General features: G+C 37.6%; 1 non-coding gene and 1 pseudogene across 1 annotated transcript; one reads left to right on the forward strand and one right to left on the reverse strand.

Annotated features, from left to right (window-relative positions):
- Positions 1 to 949, forward strand: LOC145605257 (calcium-binding protein PBP1 pseudogene; annotated as a pseudogene).
- A 4726-nt stretch (positions 950 to 5675) lies between these two features.
- LOC145606444 (small nucleolar RNA R71) lies at positions 5676 to 5782 on the reverse strand. The gene has a single exon (XR_014105318.1). It is a non-coding gene; the product is annotated as a small nucleolar RNA R71 (small nucleolar RNA).
- Between the last annotated feature and the right edge of the window lie 9515 nt (positions 5783 to 15297).

Here is a 15297-nt window from a genome sequence, read left to right on the forward strand (position 1 = left end):
CCTGTTAAACAAATACTGATACCATTTACACGGTACATACACATACTCATTTCACACCCCATGTCTCTTTCTTCGCAACTCCCTTCTTCTTTCCCTTTCTTTCCTTCCTTCCCATTATTTATCCCCTTCGCTCTTCATCCAACTCGATAATCACAATCAAACATTCGAAACAAACCCAAGAAGAAACAACCTTCTAATCAAGGCTTCTGTGTTTTTCAAAGAATAACAATAATGGCGTCTTCAAGAAAGAACGAGCAACAACAACAACAACAAGTGTTCCAAGATCAACTCCCATTAATGGCGGAAAAGCTAGGAGGAGACGGCTTAATCGGAGAATTATGTAAAGGGTTTGAATTGTTGATAGATAATGATAAGGGTGTTATTACATTTGATAGTTTAAAGAAGAACGCGGCAATTTTGGGGTTGCAGGATCTTACAGATGATGATTTAAGAAGTATGTTACGCGAAGGCGATTGCGATGGAGATGGTGCGCTTAATCAGATGGAATTTTGTGTTTTGATGTTTAGGTTAAGTCCTGAGTTGATGGATGAAGCTGAGTTTTTGCTTCATCAAGAACTTCAATTTTTTTGAATTTTTTTTAAAAGGGGGTTTTTGGGGGGGATTTTTTTTGCTTCTTAGTTTGAGGCATGTTTGTAATTGATGATTCTTTTGGCCATTTTTAATGATGGATTTATACATTATACATGATTATATTGGGTGTTACTAGAGTTTTTTTTTTCAAGTTATTGTTAGATTGGTTTGAAGGAAGATGATTAGCATATACAAAGTATACAATTAAGAAAGAAATACATATAAAATTTTATGCGGATTAAAGTATTGGTTTAATTAATTGATCCATCAATGGTTTCAATTGGACTTGGCAAAACAATCGATTTCAAATTGATTAACTGTAATTTTCCGAATATGAGTAATTTTCGTACCAATATGAAATTGTTGCTCATCTTAATTCTTGTGATGGAGTTACCTATTGACAATTACTATTTGCTATCATCTACAATTTTTTAATAACAAATTATGGTGTCAATTTGTCAATCAATTCAAAATTGTGAATTGGTGAGACTACACTAACATTATCAAAGTCAAATTTTACCAAGGAAAAACAAATTTGTAGAAGTCATGCAGCCTATTACTCCTTGCAGGCCTAAAGTAAATGACAAAGACAGTCACCAATACAAAAGTCAATTGTCCTATTTGTTATGGAGTCATGGAATTGCAGCCTATAATGCTGTTTGGTCCTCCTATTGGGCTATTGGTTCGGAATCTAGGCCCATTTCAATTGCTATTCCAAACTCCTTAGAGGTTGTTCAAGCCATAAATGGTTGGTCCGATTATCATCAATTTTTATAAAAAGTTATACGATATCTACAAAATAAATTTTTTTTTTTTTGGTGAAGATCTACAAAATAAATTTGAAATTAATAAATGCTTCGTATGTAACATACTGTATCAAATAAGAATTTCCTTCATAATTAAATCATTTGAACAAGAAGATTCAATATAGAATTACATATTCAATTTGAAATGTTGAAACTATAAATGCCTTCAATTCATTCGTCAATTATCAATTAACCAAATCATGGTGACAAACTGCCAATCAAATCATCGTCTAGACACTTTAATAATATCTTCATATTGATTGTCTTGCTGCCTACTTGTATTATTTATCTGTGTAGTAGTAACTACAAAAGTTCAAAGAGATATTGATCGATTTCTTTTTAATCTTTACATAAAAAGTAAACCGTAAACATAAAAAGTGATAGATGAAGTCCTGCATAAATAACTACTAAAAAAAAAAAAAAAAATAAAAAATAAAAAAAAATTAAAAAAAAATCTTGTAAGTAAAAGGTCCATTGTTTTCATATAATTGTTATAAAGCCTTTTATGTAAATGGATCCTCCTTTTCTCCTAATAGTTCAAAATAAAGGTCCATTTAGCATGCTGTCCTTATTGGGCAACAAAGAAGGAAAATTTTGGGCTGTGCTTATGGCCTTACTTTAAGTAGTGCAGGGCCCAAGGTAGAAAGTTTGCCCACCCATTTCTTGTGCAAATTAGGTTCCTCCCATGAACAAGGTTGTATTCCCTTCACTTATTATTAACTCGTTTTAGGGTCAAATAGTTTTGAGAAGATAAAATAAGTTTACGCCGTTTATTTAATTTAATGTATCATCAAAGCTTTTAAGTTCATATATGAGAGGAAAGTTGAATTATAATACAAAGTATAAGAATAGTAGAACACTACGTAAGGAGGCTCTTTTCTCCACATCTTACTTTAACTTATTTCGAATCTAATAAGTTCTAGAAAAATTTAGCTAGATAGCATAAGTTGATGAAAAATGAATTAGAGTGAAATTAGACGATCCTTAAATTTCTATACATTCTAAACGAATAGATGTGCAATTTTTTTTTTTTTTTTTATCATAGTAATTAAATATCAATGTATAAGAATATATTATATTATCATGCATGATCATATAAATTTCTTCACAATGTGTGTTTTATTTATTTAAATATCTATACTGTACTAGTTTTTTTTTTTTAAATGCGACTAAAGATATTTAGTAATGAGTAACACAAATAATACAAGCTTTATCTAACCTACTCCGATGGCATGAACAAGTAGTAATAATTTTATGAAATATAGTGAAGAGATTAGTTGATTAAAGTCCTAGATCTACATATTAAACAAAAGTAAATCAATGAACAAAAGGAAAACATTAGAAATTCGAGGAATTCCTAATGCATCATAAAAAAATTATGTGAAATAAGAAGTGTAATGTTGTTATGAAGAATAATATCTAAATGGCTAACATTAGCAAAGTCTGATGCCTAATTTGTCTGGCAATATACATGGAGAACGTTATTGTTATCTAACTTGCTGAGAAGGGAGAAAGACGTCTCTATTGATATGTTCAATCTACCATGGATATGAGCATATGGCCATACCCCTTTGACAAAGTTGATGACTAAGATATTATCACGTTCAACATGAATGTTTCTAATCTCGTGTTAAAGATCTAGAAGAACATGTCTAGCTCTTTTATAATACCCATGATGTACTTATGTTATCAATGCATCGCACTTAGGACTCAAAAGTAGTGGGTATATTATAACTAATACAATAACATATGAATCAAAGATCAAAATTAAATTGTCTCCCAACACCTTCCTAGCTCCAAACAAAATAGGTCATGATTCATTGAATCTTAGATCCCACTAATCCACTATGCCATTGAAAATATAAAGTTTGATTCAAACGGTTTCTTTTTAATTTTTTATATGCATTAGAAATTCTACTGTACAAATGATAAGTGTTTTATTTGTCCACTTATCATGGCTTTCTAAACACAATTTTGTACTCTTTCCCCTACTCTAATCCCTTTTTCTAACTCCTCTTGTGCTAATTTGCATCTTTTGGCTTCCCCGTTTCTTTTTATGTGTGTGCTCGTGCTTGTAGGTACGATGAAAAATGGGCTAATAGCATAAGCCTGAAGAAATACTCTTTGGAAGCAAAGGAAAGTAGGAGCGGGCGTGCAGCCTTTTAGGAGCGGGCGCTCCTGCCTGAACTGCCACATTCTGCCTCCCCTGCACTTTTAGGAGCGGGCGTGCACCTGTATAGGAGCGGGCGCTCCTCCCTGTTTTCCTACAAACTGCCTCAAACTGGTGCAAGAGGAGAGGGCGTGCAGAGAGCCCAGGAGCGGGCGCTCCATACAGAGGAGCGGGCGCTCCTACTTACTGGAGCGGGCGCTCCTCCTGTTCTGAAGCCCGATTTTGACGGATTTTACGATGTAATTTTTGGGCATATAAATAGGACGCTTGGCTTCAGTTTTTCGGATCTTCTTCCCCTTTTTAGTTTTCTTAGGCCCTTAGTTTTTCTCAACCCTCATTAATTAGTTTAGTTTCTCAAAAACTCAATCATTTGTAAGCATTATTGGAAGTTTGTTCCATGAATTTCAACAATTTTCCCAACTTTGAAGTTTATTAAGTAATCTCTTTCCTCTATCTCTTGCTCTTAATTTTCAATTTTAATTGCTTTGAGTTGATAATTTCTCCCTTAATCTTGTTTATTTATTCTTGCATGTTTAATCCATCCTTGTTTCATCTCTTTCCTAGCTTATTTGAATTCATGAAAACCCTTACTTTAATTGTTAGATTAATTTCCACCATGTTTAGTGAGTAGTCTCTTAGTTAGGGGTTGGGTGAAGACCCAACCAAGCTATGGTTAATTGACTTGGAATTATTCATGTACTACCGTGGATTGATAGTTGTTTGTGCTTGAATTGATAATTGCATGTGTAATTTGTTGGCCAAATTATGCCCATGTGTTCATCCCTCTTCTCACATCGAAAGATGGGGTTTTGGAGTGAGTCTTTTCTTGTGTAATTAGATTATGCTACTTTCATGATTTTGGATGTTTGGTTTCATTGACTAGGTTGCTTTAGTATGGTAATTAGGTGAGAAATCCCAATTATTCGAGCTTCATGCTAGTTCGGAGCGATCGAGAGACAAACTCGAGCTAGAAACCCACTTCCTATCCTTGAGACTTAATCCTTATTGTGTTAGTGCTTAATCTAGGGAGTACTTATGTTGTGACTTTGAAAGAAGGCAATGATAAGTTCCTTTTCTATCTTCTATGTGTACTCATGATTCGTCCTTGTTATTGATTCCTTGGCTTTGGTTGGTGTTGAATCCCGTTTCCCCTAGCATTCTTCTATATAGTAGCTAACCATTCAAAACCCAATTTGTGACCGAATTAGCTTACAACCGTTTCATACTCTTGGTGTTCTTCACCCATTCCCTGTGGATACGATCCTCTACTTGCCCTAGACTTGTCTTAGGTTAGTTTTGGTAAAAACATTGTTTGGTTTAGGGTGATTGTCCAACGACCGATTATTCCTCTGCCAAAATGGCGCCGTTGCCGGGGAATGGCGTTAAGCATTGAGTTACTTATGAGATATGTGAGACTAGTTCATTTGTATAGCTTTATTTTTCGTTGTTTTCTTTGACTAACCTACTAATCTCCCTTCTAGTCTTCTTTGTTTATGCCCAAATGCAGCAATAGGACACTTCCTCTTGTGCCGTTAAATCTCGAGCTTGAAAAAGTAGTAAGGGCAAATCGAAGAGAAAAGAGGGCGATAGCTAGTGGTGCCACATCAAGTGAGGCACAAGTGGTAGTTGAGTCCTATCATTCTATATCTAGTGAGTCTAGTGGAGACATCATTCCATTAGAGTCACCAAGGACAAATTCTCCAACTTCTCCACCTCTTCACCAATTTGAAATGGCCGCTCCGAACAAGACTTTGAGAGAGTTTGGTGTTCCTCCTCCATATCAAGAAGCAAGTGGGATTGTTACTCCCGCTATTGAAGCAAACAACTTTGAGATAAGGCCCGCCCTTATCACCTTGATAGAGGGTCATCAATTCTCCGGGGCAAAGCATGAAGATCCCATTGCACATCTCAAGCAATTCACACGGTATTGTAGCACCGTGAAGGCAAATGGGGTTACTCCGGAGTACATTCTCTTAAGCATGTTCAAATTCTCTTTAACGGGCAAGGCAAGTGATTGGCTTGATAGATTGCCTCCGAACTCATTGAACACATGGAATGAGGTGACTTCGGCATTCCTTGGGAGGTTCATTCCTCTTGGGAAAACGGAGGAGTTGAGGTCCAAGATTTCTAACTTCCAACAAGAGCCCGATGAATCCCTCTATGATGCTTGGGAGAGATTCAAGAGTTACCAACAACAATGCCCCCACCATGGCATGGAAGATTGGCTCTTGCTCCATGGGTTTTATAGAGGACTCTTGAGATCGGACCGCATACTTTTGGATGGAGCATCGGGAGGACCTATCATGAACAAGCCACCCACGGAGGCACTAAAGATCATAGAGGATGTAGTTCAAAACTACACTGATTGGAGCCCCGATGAGAGAAGCACTTCCAAGAAAGGAGGAAAGTATGAGGTAAATGCTATAAACATGATTAATTCAAAATTAGATGCTTTATCTTCTAAGTTTGATCAATTGCAATCCTCTTCTCTATCCTCTTCCCCACGCCAAAATTCGCATGCATCTAGTTCTTTAAATGATAACATGTCAATACAAATGATGTCTTGTGATGCTTGTGGAAATGATGATCATGTGACTTCGGAATGCTATTTGCTAAATGATGCATGTTCCCCTTCCCCTTCCATGGAACAAGTAAATGCAATCAACAATGGTCAAACCAATCCTAGGTATGACCCTTATTCCAACACCTACAATGAGGGATGGAAACATCACCCAAACTTTGGTTGGAAAGGGGGCCAAACCCAAGGAAATGGTCAAGGTCAATATAGTGGCCAAAGGAATGTTCAAAATAATCAAGGAAACTATAGGAACCAAGGTAATGGTAACTATGTGTCAAACAACCAAGTAAATCAACAAAATGACAATAGGTATCACCAAAGAGGTCAATATTCGTCTAATCATAACCCACCCGGTTTTAATGGAGGAAATAGACCTACCCTTGTTCCTATCCCTCAACCTCCTCTCCAACTTCAAGCTCCCCCTCCTAAGTCAAGTCTAGAAACAACAATGGAAAAATTTGTTAATGCTCAAACCAAGAAAACCAATGACTTAGAGGAGTCTATCAAGCAAGTGCAAGTCCACAATAAGATGCTAGAAACTCAATTAACTCAATTAGTTAATGCACTTAAAAGTAACAATTCTAGCACCTCTTCTCCTAGTCAAGAAGAACATTGTAAGGCAATCATGACTAGATGTGGGACTAGCATAGATGAAACTCCACCCATGAGCTTGCAAAAAGAGAGTGAGAATGAGGAGGTTAGAGAGGAAAAACAATGTGAGGTGTCTTAAGTCAAGTGAGGATGAGATGGTTGTCATGAGTGAGTCCACCACGGTGAGCTTAACCGAAAATTGTAGTGCAATTATAAAAAAACACTCTCCCACTAAACTAAAAGACCCCGGAAGTTTCTCTATTCCTTGCTCTATTAAGAACATTTCCTTTGAGAATGCCATATGTGATCTAGGAGCTAGTGTGAGTTTGATGCCTTTTTCGGTTTATGAGAAGCTTGGTATAGGTGGTTTGGTACCCACTAATGTCACTCTTCAACTTGCTGATGGATCCACCAAATTCCCTAAGGGTAAGGTTGAGGATGTCCCTCTCAAGGTAGGTAATTTCACCATTCCGGTTGATTTTATTGTGCTAGGAATGACGGAAGATGCCCTCACCCCTATTATCCTAGGTCGGCCTTTCTTAGCGACGGGTGGTGCAATCATTGATGTTAGGGAAGGAAAACTCACATTAAATGTGGGTGATGATGAATTTTGTCTTACTATTGACCCTAAGAGAGGATGTCCTTCCCCCATGAAAGATTGCATGACCTTAGAGGCTATTAGTGATAATGATTTGCATATGTTGAGAATGCTTTGTGCTACTAATCCTCTTTTCAATGTCCATGAGTCAAAGCAAGGTTTGGATAGGTTTGATGAGGTGATTGCCATGCTTGCTTGCCTCAAGACTATGCTTGAAGATGGTGAGTCCGATGCTCACAAGGATGAAGAGGGTGACATCAAGGCTTCCAAGAAGAAGAGGAAGGGAAAATCAAAGAGAAAAAGGAAGAAGAAGGATTCAAAGAAAAATGATGAAAATGAATTTGTTGTAGGTGTTAGTCAAGGAAACAATTTAGTTTTGCCCAAGATGACAAGTTGTAAAAATGAAAACAATGGTGGCAATTTGGTTTCGAACTTTATCCCACCTTGAGGATACTTTTCGAATTTGCGTCAAGCTAGTGACGTTAAAGAAGCGCTCCCGGGAGGCAACCCGAGTATTTTTGCTTTTACTCAAGAAAAAGAAAAAAAGAGAGAGAGAGATGAAAGAGCTTAAACTAACACTTAACATTTTAAATGTTTTGTTTAGTGTTTTGTTTTGATGTAGGTAATTTGCTTGGAGAAAAGAAAGGCAGATTTGGAAACTCCAGTTAGGAGCGGGCGCTCCTACAGAGTGCACGCCCGCTCCTACTAGCAGCAAACAAGGCAGAAACTCCAGCAAGTTTAGGAGCGGGCGCTCCTGAAGGAGTGCACGCCCGCTCCTGTATACACAGACTGGGCAGGAACTACAGAAAACGTAGGAGCGGGCACTCCTTACCACATGCACGCCCGCTCCTATATTCAGCTCTCGAAAAAAAAAATTGAGTTTTGAAAAAAACTGGCAGAATCAAAGTGAAGAAGTAGGAGCGGGCGCTCCTAACAACCTGCACGCCCGCTCCTACTATCGAAATCCAGGCAGTAGTAGCTTCAAAGGCAGGAGCGGGCGCTCCTCTTCTTCGGAGCGGGCGCTCCTCCCCTGCCGTGTAAAAAATAAAAAGGATTTCATCCTTATCTCTTTTTACCCACTTTCATCTCCCACCTCTCATTTACCATATTCATATTCTCTCTCCTCTTTACCCACCACTTTCTCACTCTAAAAAAAAAACCCCATTTTCTCTACCTTCTCTCATCAAAATCATCATCAATCCTTCACTTTTTTTCACTCAATATTCACAAATTCTTACTCTCCTTCCAATTCTCTTTCTAAAAATCACAAAAATTCACAAATTTGGTCAAAAATTCAAAAACCCACAAAATCTCCATTGAAGAACAAGAGCAAAAAGGTGAAAGCTTGAAGAAGGAGTAGCAAATTTGGGTAGTCTTGGAGGATTTTAGAGTATTTTCATACTCTATTTGGTATAATCCACTTCTCTACTCAACTTTCTTTTTCAAATTTTCTTAATTATTGTTTATTTCATACAAATTGTGTAGTTGATTGCATGATTGGTTGAAATTGAACAATTATTGTTGTTTATGGAGAATTGTTAGAGAAAATTGTGAATGATTTTTAGAATAGTTGAAATTGTGATTGAAAATTGCATAAACACTGTGATTTTGTGAATGTGATTTGTGTGAAATTAGTAAAGTGCATTGTTGTTGGGAATTTTTGTGTTGGAATATATTGTTGGTTGTGTTGTGGAACAGGTACATTTGGATTTTTAAAGGGGGTTTGAAGTTAAGGGTGTGTGTGGAGTTGGTTTGTTGTTGAGTGATTTTCCTAAATACCCTTTCTCAAACTACAAATGAAGAAATTCATTGGAGGGATTAAGAAAAGAAAAACAAGTGAACCTCAAACATCCTCATCCCCTTCACAACAAGAAAACCCTAACCCACCACCAACTTTAAAAATCGATAAACGATTTAAAAAGCCTTTCGATGACCTTTCCAAACGAAAGATTATTCCAACCCGATTCTATCATCAACAATCAATGCGACTTCTAGGGGTCGATGAGGGAATTAGAAGAGTAGCCGAAAACTTCGGTTGGCTAAACTTCTTGGACCTTGGGGAAGAAACCTTTTCTTCCCTAACTCTTGAATTCCTTTCATCGGTTTCTATGAAACGCATAAGCCTTGAGGATGAGCCATTGGAATGTGAAATAAAATTTAGAATGTTCAATGTCGAAAAAACCTTAACTTTGACGAGATTGAACGAAATTTTCGAATGGCCCACCCTCAACCAAGTCTATGACCCCAATGATACTTACTTCTCAAGCTATGAGGAGAAAGTGTGGTGGAATACCATTGCGGGGTATCCCAATTTCACAACCCGGTCTAGCCATGCTAGCCACATTATCCACCCCGTCCTTCGAATTTTTATGCGAATCATGAGCTATGCTTGTTTTTCTAAACAAGACTTAGGGAAGCTAACTAAAGAGGAGATCAAATGCCTCTTTCTAGCTTCAAGATTCGAAGGAAATGTGGAAGGGTATGTGAACATGGGATACTTGTTCATCAAAAGATGTATTGAAATAAGAGAAAGTGGAGAGATGAGCGGAGAGATTAGATGCGGGGGAATGATTTCAATTATTGCGAAGAAGTTAGGGTTTGGGTCTTTTCTAGACCAAATGACCCCGGTCCAAGGTTCTAACATGCTTGATCTTAAGGCACTTAGTGATATGAAGTTCCTTAGTGAAATTCCGGGCCGAAATCTTCGCTATAGTTGGAAGGTCAATGGGGTGCATTATTGCACTCTCCCAAATCCGGCGGTTAATAACTCGGTGGGGGACACATGGCAAGTGCCAAGTGATCAACTCCCACGAGGTATGGCCGGTGGTGGCGAGAATGTACCCATACCCCGTCGTATGAGTACATCCTCCATTCCCCAATCTAGGGTAGATGGTTCCTCTTCCTCCTCTTCTCTCTTTGATGTGGAAAATGCTTTCAACCAATTAAATCTAACTAATCAAAGACTTCTTTAACAAAATGAGTACCAAAGTTTTGTAGCGGAGAGAAGCTACCAACATCAAGTTGAGAGGGGAGACTTTCTCCCTTACCTCAACTATCCCAACCGTCCCGTTCAAGAAGGGCCGGTAGCGGGTTGGAACAATGGCCAACCCACCTACCCCTTTTGGCAAGGCCCGCGTAGTTCAATTGAGGAGCTTCGCTCCTTTCCCCCTTATGACTACACACAACTCGGGGGAAGTGATTATAGGGGCGACCCTAGCTATTACTATGTCCCCGAGGTTAGTGGAGATAGTTCATCTTCGGAGGTGCTCGATCCCCCCCTAAGGGGGCATTACGGGTTTCCACCCGGCTATGATGGTGGTTGGGGTGAGCAAGGTGTGCCGGACTTTGGCCATTACCGCACTTGCCCCAACTATGATCTATCTCCTTATGTAGACGCCCCGGCCACTTCTAGTGATGTAGATATTAACTACAATTATCACTATTCGCCGGGACGACCACATAATTAGATGGCCTAGACATTCTAGTTACCGTTTCATTGCCCCTTTCACTTCTTGGGACACCGAGGACGGTGCCAATCCCAAGCTTGGGGGAGGTTACTTCATTGCCTATTTTGTTTCATTGAAACGGTGACTAAATGTCAAGCTTGGGGGAGTATTTAGGCCTTGCATAGAGTTGGGATTTGATGTTGCTAGTTTTGCGCTTAATTTGATTATGCTCAGTTTGTCTTGATTGGTTAGTTAATGGTTGAATGTTTGCATTTTGATGAGCTTGGTTTGGTTTATGTGCTTCTCTGTTGATGATGATATTTGTTGATGAGCCTCCTCTCCTTCCCTAAAATCCAAAACCCAAAAATCCAAAGCCCTTAATCCAAATTCTTTAGTTAGTTTCTCCTCCCTTCCTCTTCTCCTTCCCTCTCCTAATCTTCTTTAGCTAGTTCCTCTTCCCTTAATCCAAATTCTTTAGCTAGTACCTCTTTCCCTTCCTCTAAAAAAAAAAATTAAAAAAAATAAAAAAAATAAAAAAAAATATAAAAAAAATATAAAAAAAATATAAAAAAAATATAAAAAAAAAACATTTTTGCTTTTAGAATAGTCCTCAATGATGATATTGAATTCCATGTGATGGATATTTGCTTTCTTTTGGTAATAAAATTTCGAGCATGGTTTAGATGCCCTTGGTTGAACATAGAATTGGCTAGTTTAGGCTAGTGTGAGAATAACCTTACCGAATGTACGAAACCAAAAGTCTAGGATTGTGGTAAGAAGGTGTCGTCCATATCAAAGGAATTTGAACCCTGAAAGGTAGTAATTGATCCCACATTGTTCCCAAAAGTGAGGTTGTAATATTTTTTCAAGCCTACTACATTTTGAATGAGTGGCAAGGATCCTCTTTGATTTAGTACCTAGATCGAGAACTTGAGTCTTAACTCCCAAGATCGCGGCCTAAACTACTCTTAGTGATTATGAAGGTTGTTATGTATTGTTCATTCGCACAAAGTTAAGGCATGTCATTCTTGTTTCATTAGTTCAATCTTTAAGTTATTATAAATAATAGTTTGTGTTGTAAATGCCAAGTTTGAAAAAAAAAAAAAAAAAAGAGAGAGAAAAAGAAAAAAGAAAAGAAAAAAAAAATAGAGAAAGAAAGAAAGAAAAAGAAATGATGAATAGCCACCACCCTAGCAATTAAACAAGCTTGGGGGTGCATTTTTGTTTCAAGTTTATTCATAATTTGTAATTTGGGTCAAAGTTAGAAACCTCTTTAGGTTTGCTCTTAGTGCTATATATTTTAGCTTGACTTTAATTGCAAAGCACTTCTAGTTTTCTCTAAGCCTTAACTTTGTGCCGTAATCCTTGAGTCTTGTAATGTTAGTAGAGTAGTTGAAGCCATAGTCGGTGGAGGGAGTTGGTTCACAAGCATATGGAGAGGGTACTTATCATTGAGATGTCGAGTGTTCTAAGCCTTCTTTTGTCTATTTTTCTTCCGGCTCCTTCGAGGAGTCATGAGACACTACCATTAGGGGGAATTTGAACTTTGTGTTGGGGACGCGGTAAGATTGGTTGAATGGACCAAAGTTGAGTACATTTGGGAAGGTTAGCTAGGTCTTGGCTAGTCATGACCGTGGTTGATCTTAGGCATATACCTCATGCTCGAGTTTTATTGCTTAAGGATTCTTTTATCTTTACATGTGCTTTTCTTTGAGCGGACTAATCTATTGGTTTCTTTTGCGCCAAGTGAATTGCTTAGGGACAAGCAATTGGCTAGCTTGGGGGAATTTGATAAGTGTTTTATTTGTCCACTTATCATGACTTTCTAAACACAATTTTGTACTCTTTCCCCTACTCTAATCCCTTTTTCTAACTCCTCTTGTGCTAATTTGCATCTTTTGGGTTCCCCGTTTCTTTTTATGTGTGTGCTCGTGCTTGTAGGTACGATGAAAAATGGGCTAATAGCATAAGCCTGAAGAAATACTCTTTGGAAGCAAAGGAAAGCAGGAGCGGGCGCTCCTGCCTGAACTGCCACATTCTGCCTCCCCTGCACTTTTAGGAGCGGGCGTGCACCTGTATAGGAGCGGGCGCTCCTCCCTGTTTTCCTACAAACTGCCTCAAACTGGTGCAAGAGGAGAGGGCATGCAGAGAGCCCAGGAGCGGGCGCTCCATACAGAGGAGCGGGCGCTCCTACTTACTGGAGCGGGCGCTCCTCCTGTTCTGAAGCCCGATTTTGACGGATTTTACGATGTAATTTTTGGGCATATAAATAGGACGCTTGGCTTCAGTTTTTCGGATCTTCTTCCCCTTTTTAGTTTTCTTAGGCCCTTAGTTCTTCTCAACCCTCATTAATTAGTTTAGTTTCTCAAAAACTCAATCATTCGTAAGCATTATTGGAAGTTTGTTCCATGAATTTCAACAATTTTCCCAACTTTGAAGTTTATTAAGTAATCTCTTTCCTCTATCTCTTGCTCTTAATTTTCAATTTTAATTGCTTTGAGTTGATAATTTCTCCCTTAATCTTGTTTATTTATTCTTGCATGTTTTATCCATCCTTGTTTCATCTCTTTCCTAGCTTATTTGAATTCATGAAAACCCTTACTTTAATTGTTAGATTAATTTCCACCATGTTTAGTGAGTAGTCTCTTAGTTAGGGATTGGGTGAAGACCCAACCAAGCTATGGTTAATTGACTTGGAATTATTCATGTGCTACCGTGGATTGATAGTTGTTTGTGCTTGAATTGATAATTGCATGTGTAATTTGTTGGCCACATTATGCCCATGTGTTCATCCCTCTTCTCACATCGAAAGATGGGGTTTTGGAGTGAGTCTTTTCTTGTGTAATTAGATTATGCTACTTTCATGATTTTGGATGTTTGGTTTCATTGACTAGGTTGCTTTAGTATGGTAATTAGGTGAGAAATCCCAATTATTCGAGCTTCATGCTAGTTCGGAGCGATCGAGAGACAAACTCGAGCTAGAAACCCACTTCCTATCCTTGAGACTTAATCCTTATCGTGTTAGTGCTTAATCTAGGGAGTACTTATGTTGTGACTTTGAAAGAAGGCAATGATAAGTTCCTTTTCTATCTTCTATGTGTACTCATGATTCGTCCTTGTTATTGATTCCTTGGCTTTGGTTGGTGTTGAATCCCGTTTCCCCTAGCATTCTTCTATATAGTAGCTAACCATTCAAAACCCAATTTGTGACCGAATTAGCTTACAACCGTTTCATACTCTTGGTGTTCTTCACCCATTCCCTGTGGACACGATCCTCTATTTGCCCTAGACTTGTCTTAGGTTAGTTTTGGTAAAAACATTGTTTGGTTTAGGGTGATTGTCCAACGACCGATTATTCCTCTGCCAACAAAGTTCTTTCATGCACATTCATGGTATTAAATAATTTATGTTATTTATATAATCCTCATTCTATGTCCAATAATTATTGTTCATTATTCTACAATTGAGGAAATCCGTTGGTGTTACAAATGAAAATCTATAGATAGATTGGGGAAATTCCCTGTTTCTCATGGTGAGAAACAAAATTTGTTTCTCATGATGGCATTTTCGTGAATAAATCAACAACTTTTTCAATATTGTGGGCTCCACAGTTGAATAAAGTTGAAAAAGTTGTTGATTTATTCACAAAAATGCCCCCATGAGAAACGAATTCATTTCTCACGGTGAGAAACTGGGGCTTCCTCGATAGATTGCCAATCAACAATATTGAGCTATATGCGTATAATAATAGCCATGATTGTAATTAGGATATATATTGAATAACGTGTTCACTTTTGCCATCAAAGTAAGAGATAAAAAGAATTGTGTTCATAAATTTTGAACAACCATGTACTCCGAATTTTACATCTTGGTCAAATTAACTAACTAAGGGTCTGTTCTCTTTAAATTATTTTCAGTTCAGTTTAGTTTAGTTTAGTTCAGTTCAGTTCTTAATCTCCTTCTCTCATAAAATATTTAGTTCAATTCAACTCAATTCAGTCAATCAGAACATACCCTAACTATATCTACAAATCTCATTCCATACTCTTTTTATTTTTATATTGTTTTATTCATCTTAAATTTTAATTTATTCACATATCTTACATCGATCATGCACTCAAAATCAATCATAAAATCAATCATATTTGACCCTTTTTTTTTTTTTTTTTTTTTTTTCCAATTTGTCAATTTTCTTACCCTTTTTAGTAGACCCCAAACAAAACGCGATTCTACAAAAATCTACACAAATAGGCTATGTATGACTAGCTAATTGTCTCGTGTCCATGTCTTCTACCAAACGTATAATCCAATTATAAGGTAAGAGCCAAGCTAAGAGGAGGCACTCATGAATAGAAAATTAGAAAACAACAAAAGCAAAAGATACAAACAAAAATTCCGCCAATTAGGACTTGAATTACTTGAATTGTATTGTGGACTTTCCCCTTTTTTAACGATGGTCGTGACAATGCCTGACATATTGGCCGATGTAACACATTATACACATTATTACATGTTTA

The sequence above is a fragment of the Chenopodium album genome, chromosome 22 (genome assembly GCF_948465745.1).
Source record: "Chenopodium album chromosome 22, dcCheAlbu1.1, whole genome shotgun sequence".
In the NCBI taxonomy this organism is placed as follows: Eukaryota; Viridiplantae; Streptophyta; class Magnoliopsida; order Caryophyllales; family Amaranthaceae; genus Chenopodium; species Chenopodium album.